Source organism: Drosophila nasuta, unplaced genomic scaffold (genome assembly GCF_023558535.2).
Source record: "Drosophila nasuta strain 15112-1781.00 unplaced genomic scaffold, ASM2355853v1 ctg26_pilon, whole genome shotgun sequence".
NCBI classification, from domain to species: Eukaryota; Metazoa; Arthropoda; class Insecta; order Diptera; family Drosophilidae; genus Drosophila; species Drosophila nasuta.
Window position 1 is genome coordinate 273,835 of NW_026869474.1, and position 8,389 is coordinate 282,223.

Here is an 8,389-nt window from a genome sequence, read left to right on the forward strand (position 1 = left end):
AACGCTGCATGGTTCCAAATTTGAACAATTACTCGCACATACTAAACATTATAACAAATTTATTTAAATTAAGAAACATTAAGAAAAGGCAAATAAGGCAACAAAAGAAAACATGGACGGAATATGAAATAACGACGTTGAAATATTAAAGCTAAATTAAATCTATTTCAGAAATACTTAAAAACTAAATAAATAGATAAATAGAATAATTATGATTAATAGCAATAGATAGCCAATATTTTTATATTGCAATTTTTATATGGATCGCTAATTAACAGATAGTTTTATGCACTATAAAACTATTTAATTAAGAATCCATATCATTATATGGCAATGGACCATCGGCAAATGCCCAGCCCTAAGAAACTTAAGGTTCCTCAGGCGCAGCGAAATGAAGCTGCCAGCAAAACAAATAAAAATAAACTTCGTTTGGTCTATAAATTTTGCATTCAACAGATGCAATTCAAAAAAACTCTGTAGCGAACAATATGAGAAAAAGCTACACAGGTATAAACAAAAAGCTCACTTACATCATTCTCCAGCGACGAAATATCTTTCACGGCCGGTGATATGTGTGTGTGTTGTTGTGTTGTTATGGTTACAGATGTGGAGCAAAATTTAAAGCCCTAACCAAAAGCTTTCTACTCAAATGGTGATCTGAGCTTTTATGCCAGATGTTCCATTGTTTACTTTGTAAACAATTATAAATGTAATTTTAAAATTGCAAATTCATGACAGAAAACAAAAGTATTTACGAACAAGATAAATGTAGGACGACCAAATGACTAATGAAGTTTATTTACATCTGATACCTTGATACTACGAAATCATATGTAAATTTACATCACAGTTTTTCTTCCATTCAACATATATATATGAACGCAAACAAGACTTTACATGAACCAAAATAGAATACAAAGAAGCACTAATTAAGTGGCAGAAGGCCCAAAATGAACAATGTCGAGATACATATACTAAACAACACAATCATCTATGGCACAGTCATCAGCTTCGGTGACATTTCTTCAGGTGGTCGCACGGTCACTTGCACATATACCACATCTGGAGTAATGTTGGCGTTCTCCTTGCTTTCCCTCTTAGGGACAAGTCCCAATACAATTTGAGGTGGCGGCGGTGCGGTAGCGCTACAAATCGCTCCTCTAATTTGTGCCAGATTGCAGTGATGACTTCAGCTTGCAGCTATCAGCTGATCTGCTGCAGCTTTCGCAGCGGTCGTGCAGAAGCTTTCAAAGCTTAAGTACAAGCTTTGTTCTGCCGACTGTCGAAGCGGAATGGATGAGCTTTGCTTGGTGGCTTAACTCGGTAGAACCAACAACATCCAAAAGAACAATATGAAACTACGTGCCGTCTGATTTTGAAAGAAAAATCAGATCATGAATACATGTAAACTTTATATCTGCCGTGTGCAATAGTTACCCTGCCTTTTGGACGGCACCATAAGAACTCAAATTTTGTCTCCGCCTGTTGGCTATTGCCTGCTGACCGAAAAATGGGTGTTTTCACACAATTTCTTTATTCGCAATTCGGAAAATGACTTTTCGAGATTGCATGACCAGCGCGACTGAGAAAAACTGGCTTGTCAATAGGGCGTTAGTCTTTGATGCATTCTTATCGTCCCATTCTTTGACATTCACTGCCTCAAGATGCATCTATCGCGAAAATCTTTTTGCGATGTTGCTAAACCCACACACAGAGGGCGCTTATTAATATTTCCTAACAAAATACATATATCCTACAAGTTTATTCTAACATTAAACCATCATTATACATTTAACATTTAACTAACGAAAATATAATTTTTTAACATATATAAACATAAATTTAACAAATATATTACATTAACTACTATTTTCTGCACCTAGTGCCGTGGCGCTGGCATTTTTTCCACTTGGCAAAAAACCTTTGCCTACTTTTAGGCCCATCCAATAAATGTTGGCGGTCCAAGCGACCACTACAAGCGGTACGGTCATCTCAACTATCGTAGCTTGGAGGATCTAATGAAAAACAATATGGTGCGTGGACTGGAAGGAGCAGGCTTCCAATGGGTCATGTGAAACATGCATGCTGAGTAAAATACATACTCAGAAACTAGTTCACACTGATGTTTGCGGGCCATTCGATACACAATCGATAGGTGGCAATCGATACTTCTTGACGTTCATCGATGACAAGTCACGGCGCATATTTCTATACTTCATAAAAGGCAAAGAAGTAGTGTTCACGAAGTTCGTTGAATTCAAACAACTTGTTGAACGGCAAACTGGCAAGAATATAAAATGCATTCGCAGCGACAACGGCCGCCACCTTCAATTTCACATTTGAAATTTTTGGTTCTTTGCAGTAGCTTTGGAGAAAGGCCAGAGGAAAAATAAGTTCGACGCTAAGGGCAAGGAATACCGCATGGTGGGTTATTCCAGGACTGCCAAAGCATACAGGCTTTACGACCCAAGCACAGGGCAAGTGGTCGAAAAGAGGGACGTGCTGTTTAGCGAACTTGGCGATATTGAGCAGAATCGAGAGGCTTCGATTATATTTGATATGCCAATGGCATTCAAGACTCCGAGGATCAGATTGCTGATGGCGATGGTGTAGACGGCGAGGCTAACGTCGGAACAAAAACGGCAACGGCTCAGACGACGAGGCTAACGTCGGCATAAAAAATAGTGATGGCAGCGATGAGTTCCTCAGCGCAGAGGAAGACGTGCGTGTAGGTCCTGGACGGCCAAGGATAGTTCGCACGGGCATGCGTGGGCGACCTCGTAAGCAGTTTAATCTACTTGGAGCTGCGACTTCTGCGAGGAGGCGATTGGAGGTGCTGATGCATCGCTTTGGCGTGAGGCCATGGATAAAAGCACAAGTCACTGTTGGTAAACAGAAACCTGGGAAGTGGCGGAGTTGCCAAAAGGGCAGCGAGCGATCAACTGTAAATGGGTGTATACCGTCAAAAGAGGACCAAGTGGCGAAGTAGAGCGCTACAAAGCAAGGCTGGTGGCAAAAGGTTGCTCACAGCAGTATGGCGTTAATTATAACGAGACATTCTCGCCTGTATGTAGATTAGAGAGTATGCGGATTGTTTTAGCTCTGGCTGCAGAATTAAAGTTGCATTTACATCAAATGGATGTTTGCACGGCGTACCTCAACAGCACTTTAACGGATACAGTTTACATGAAAAGACCTGAAGGATACCCCGGTCAATGCGATTCCAAGCAAGTTTTACGTCTAAAGAAGGCCATATATGGCTTAAAACAATCTGGAAGGGAGTGGAACTCCAAGCTGGATGGAGTCTTAACAGGAATTGGTTTCATCTCTTGTGACAACGAACCATGTCTATACAAGAAGAATAATGGAGAACATCTAACGTTAATATTGGTGTACGTAGATGATCTGATTATTGCATCCCAGGATATAGATGAGTTGAAAGCAATCAAGACCAAGATCTCAGAGGCGTTCGAGTGTGTGGACAAGGGTCCATTGCATCAATTTCTTGGAATGGAGATCGGCAGAAAAGGTGAATTAGGCGAAATCACCCTAAGTCAGACGCAGTATATTCAGGAGTTGCTGAAGCGACATGGAATAGAGAGCTGCAGGTCGACAGCAACGCCTTTACAGGCTGGGCACCAGGTAGCTTGCGATAGTAAGGACTGTCGTAGAGTGGATGCCAAGGAGTATCAATCAATCATCGGTGAGCTGATGTGGGTAGCATTGACTACAAGGCCGGACATTTTGCATTCTGTAGCAAAGTTGGCATAACGCAATCAGGATCACATAACGAACACATGGCAGGTGTTAATCACGTTTTAAGATAATTGGCATCAAGTGAGTTAAAAGCTTCACTATAAGAAGTGCGAGCAGGCGCTTGTTGGATACGTCGACGCCGACTGGGGAGGTGATCACACGGATAGACGTTCGTATACCGGATACGTTTTCTATCTGGCCGGAGGAGCGATTTCATGGAAATCCGAGAAGCATCACGGAGGCTGAATACATGGCTTTGTCAGCCGCATGCAAGGAAGCAGTTGCATTGAGGCGACTATTTATAGAGATTGGCTGCGGTGATGAAAGCACTCCAACCTTTTTGTATGGAGACAACTTGAGTGCACAGCAATTGGCGAAGAATCCAGTCCATCATGCTAGGACTAAGCATATAGCAATTCGCCACCACTTCGTAGAGACGTCATTAAGGAAGGGCATGTAACTTTGAAATACGTTTCTACAGATTTGATGATTGCTGACATTTTAACCAAGAATCTGCAGAAACTCAAACATACAGAATTTACTAACAAAATGAATTTAAAGTAAATATTTGTAAACGTGCTCGCAATGAGGAAGGGTATTGAAACTCTATGTGTTCGATTCATTGCGTGCGTATATCGATTATTGTAACACTAACCGATTGTAACGATAACTTAACGATGTCAGTCGCAAATAAAATTTCGTACATATCAGACGTGCTCGGCGATCTTTTTGTCTTTCTATACATACACACGCACACAGCCAAGCGTAACTTCTACACTTTTGAAAATATGTAAAATGTAAAATCGGTCAAATTTTGAAATTGATAGAAACAAATTAAAAATCAGCAAAATTTTGGAAATTGAAAAAATGTAAAATTAGTAAAATTTTGGAAATTGAACAAATGTAAAAATCTGCAAAATTTTAGAAATTGAAAAAATGTAAAAATCGGTAAGGTTTTGGAAATTGGAAAAATGTAAAAATCGGCAAAATTGCGAAAATTGAAAAAATGTAAAAATCGGCAAAATTTTAATAATTGAAAAAATATAAAAATCAGCAAAGTTTTAAAATTAAAAAATTTAAAATCAGTACAATTTTAGAAATTACAAAAATTTAAAAATCGCCCATTTTTGGCCTCTTCCCACCCCTTCCCAGTCAGCTAATGTGCAATCTTTCATAGCAGTTAACACACAAAGTGTTCTGCTGAGTACAGCTGTTGTACACATCTGCCATCACAGCCTTCGGCACACAGCTCGGCTCTGATCGATTCTGGATCAGAGGCCACCTTCATTTCTGAACGATTGTTCAAGCGCTTGAGGATGCCATATACATCCGTGGAAGCCCACGTCTCTGGGCCGACTCAAGCTGTAGTTGCCCAGCCCCGAAAGCATTGCCAATTCCTAATTAGCTCCCCGATGCGACCAGATCTGCAGATTGAGGCGTCGGCGTTCGTCCTTCCTCAATTAGCAGGAAATCTCCCTCATGCTCTGTCCCACAAACAATCCTCGACAATCTTCCAAGCATCCCGCTGGCCGACCCCAAGTTCTATGAGAGTTCGCAGATAGACATGTTTTTAGGCGCAGATATCCTCCCATCTGTTTTTCTGCGGCTCGTCCGAACGTTTGTGGGACCCTCATTGGTCAAGAGACCATTTCCGGCTGGATCCTGACCGGCCCAGTGTCGGGATCCATTTACAACTCCTACGATCCTGTGACAGGACCCCCGCTAAATCTATTTCTGTTTTTCGGCTCGACTGTCCGTCGAACAAACCCCTAAGAATGGTCCTATGATAGGACCTTCCTCTACATCTATCTCAGCTTTTCGGCTCGACTGTCCGTCAAGCGAACCCCTTCGAATGGTCCTGTAACGGGATCCCACTCGGATCCTTCTTCGGTTCGACTGTCCGTCCAACATTCCTCTAAGCTTGCGCCTTTGTTAGTCCCCACTCAAAATCTGTTTGGACCCCTTCGGCTCGACTCTCCGTCGAACGAACCTCTAAGATCGATCCTGTAATAGGACTCCACTTGAAGTCTATTTCGACACCTTCGGCTCGACTTTCCGTAGAACGAAGGTATACGATTGGTCTTGTGATAGGACCCCACTCGGAACCTCTTTCTGCTCAACGTTCCCGGACACCGATTTCGCGCCAGCCTAGCGGCCGACGCGACCAACCGGCACTCTCCAGACGAGAACAACCAAGGACGGCCCATGTCAACGCTTCCAGGGCCGGCATCCACAGGCACACTCATCCACGCACCAGGCCCGTGCCTAGCCCCGCCATAACACTGACGTCACTTTCCATTGCACAGGGTGAGCATACTCCTCACCGCTGCGGGCTGGCTAGACATTTGCTTTTGGATCCATGTTGTCCCGTAAGCTGCATCAGCTAGTCGCGGCGGGCTGGCTAGACAGTGGCCTTGGGCCTCTCGGTCGTCTTCAAGACGGATCCACTCTATATACGTCTATTCAGATACATAATAGTCCTGCCGGGTATCCTCCCAAGTTAAGGCGGACTCCCCATGGCGCAGAATTCCACGCTGGGGTGAATTCTGTCGGGCACTTGCGCCTGATATTCATTGCAATCACAATGTTGCAAGGGGAGAATATTAATACGAGCGCACTAAAGCACTCAATGCTTTTCGCTCACCCACAATGTGCTCAAGCGTAAGAAAGCACTCAAGTTCCAATGATCTCAACTTCTCTCTCCCACAACTCTCCACCGCAGAGCCGAGCTTTGCAAGGGCTCGGCTCTAGGTCAGTGTCGACTTAGACTAACTCTAAAGCGGTCACCCTCAATAAACCCCCTCTCTGCGCGATTTTTATGTGAAAACCCGAAAGTTTAAATATATGTATAAAATGGAAAACGCGAGTGTTTTAATTCTTGTACAGGAAAAGGGAAAACTTGGAATTATCTGCGCAACCACAACAATACCTTTCTACCCTATGGGTAGCGGGAATAAAAATAGTATGTGGAACTGATTCACTTAGTTCAGAAGTGCAAGAGAACCAAAAGCAATTGGATCTAAATGGGTATTTCGCACTAAACAAAGAAACAAAGATGGGTTCAAGTTCAGACTTGTTGCTATGGGCTGTAGACAACAATTCGGTGTAAATTATTGGGAAACGGTTTCGGTAGTCATATAATATGAGACGATACGGTTACTATTTGAGTTAGCAATGCAAAGCAGGTTGTCATATTTAAAGCATACCTAAACAGCAAATTAAGCAAAATAAAACAGCCTCTCACACGTACAAAATACCAACTTTGTCGCTATCGATAACAATTTGATATGTCGATCACTGGTTGGTGTAGTCACAACTGCTATCAACATCCTCTTTCCCTTGCAGAGAGTTGAAAGCGGATTTATTGTCCACATCGACCGGACAGAATCCAACCCAACGTTGAGTTCTGGGAAACAATAGATGGCTGGAACCAGCGTTCGTCGGCAAACGTAATGCTGCGGAACTATTTCACGTTCTACCCATCGAGTGCCACCAGGTTTTAATTTTTGATTCAGTTAACTTCGTTACTTTGAATGACTTATCTTTTATTTCGTTCACTTAAATTTAAATTTATTTTTGTGTTTTCTTTTTGTTTTAGGTATGATTCTTTTACTTATTGACTAGCTTACATGCGGTTACTCCCTACGGTGTCCCGGATGCTCTCCTGTTTGCTTCCTAATAAGGCTTCTGCAGTACACATGAATAAAGGATACACTGCGGACTTGTGATTTCGGTTTCCGTTAGGAAACTGAGCAGTAACTCGCGCGAAACTTAGCTTTCTTTACTGAATCTTTAAAATTGAACTGATTTTTCATATCTTAAGAATACTGTTGGCACCGGATTCGTGCCTTGGTTGGTGTGCCGTTCTTCGTACTTCAAGCAGACCAACAACTTCGTAGTGGATCAAAATCTGCTGAAATCTTTAGTATCTTCATTACATATTGTACATTTCATTATAATTTTCATAATTTTACTTACATTCCTACCTACCTACACCTTCAAATCCCTATTATATTCTTCACAATTTTTTGCCTCTGTTTGGGCTCACATACAAATCAAAAGTAAATCACGCTGCCGAAATTTGTAGCTGCATTACTACATCTAACAGGCCTTACGGTGAAATTCCCATGCATAAAATAGAATCACCGATTACAAACGCCCAGTAGGAAATGCGCTTGCAAAGCCCCAGTAGAAAGTTTAGTTCGCCCGCCAACATTCTACACCCCGAAATTCACTAGCATTCGCGTTGTGTATTACCAATTTTCAAGTCTAATTTGGCTAGCCTTAGGGAGGGGCGAGTCGCAATGCCTTCTGGAGTGCGCACTACGGCACTCCGTACCTGTCCGTATCTCGATCGGTGAACACCTCCCACTACTTCTTTGGGCCAACTGCGTTTGCCGTTCTCAACTGCAATAACAACAATGTCATTCACGGCAATCAAATATGGCGGCGGATGGAACGGCGCGTAAGCGTTCTCGAATCCATCTTTTGCAGAACTGATCGGCTAACTGGCTCAAAATCCTGAATCCTTTGGCAAGCTTGACACAGTTTTGAATTTCGCTGTCTCATTCACGCATTCCTCTAGAGTGGCCCAACAGGAAATGGTTCGGTGTAAGCGTTTCTGAGTCTGCCG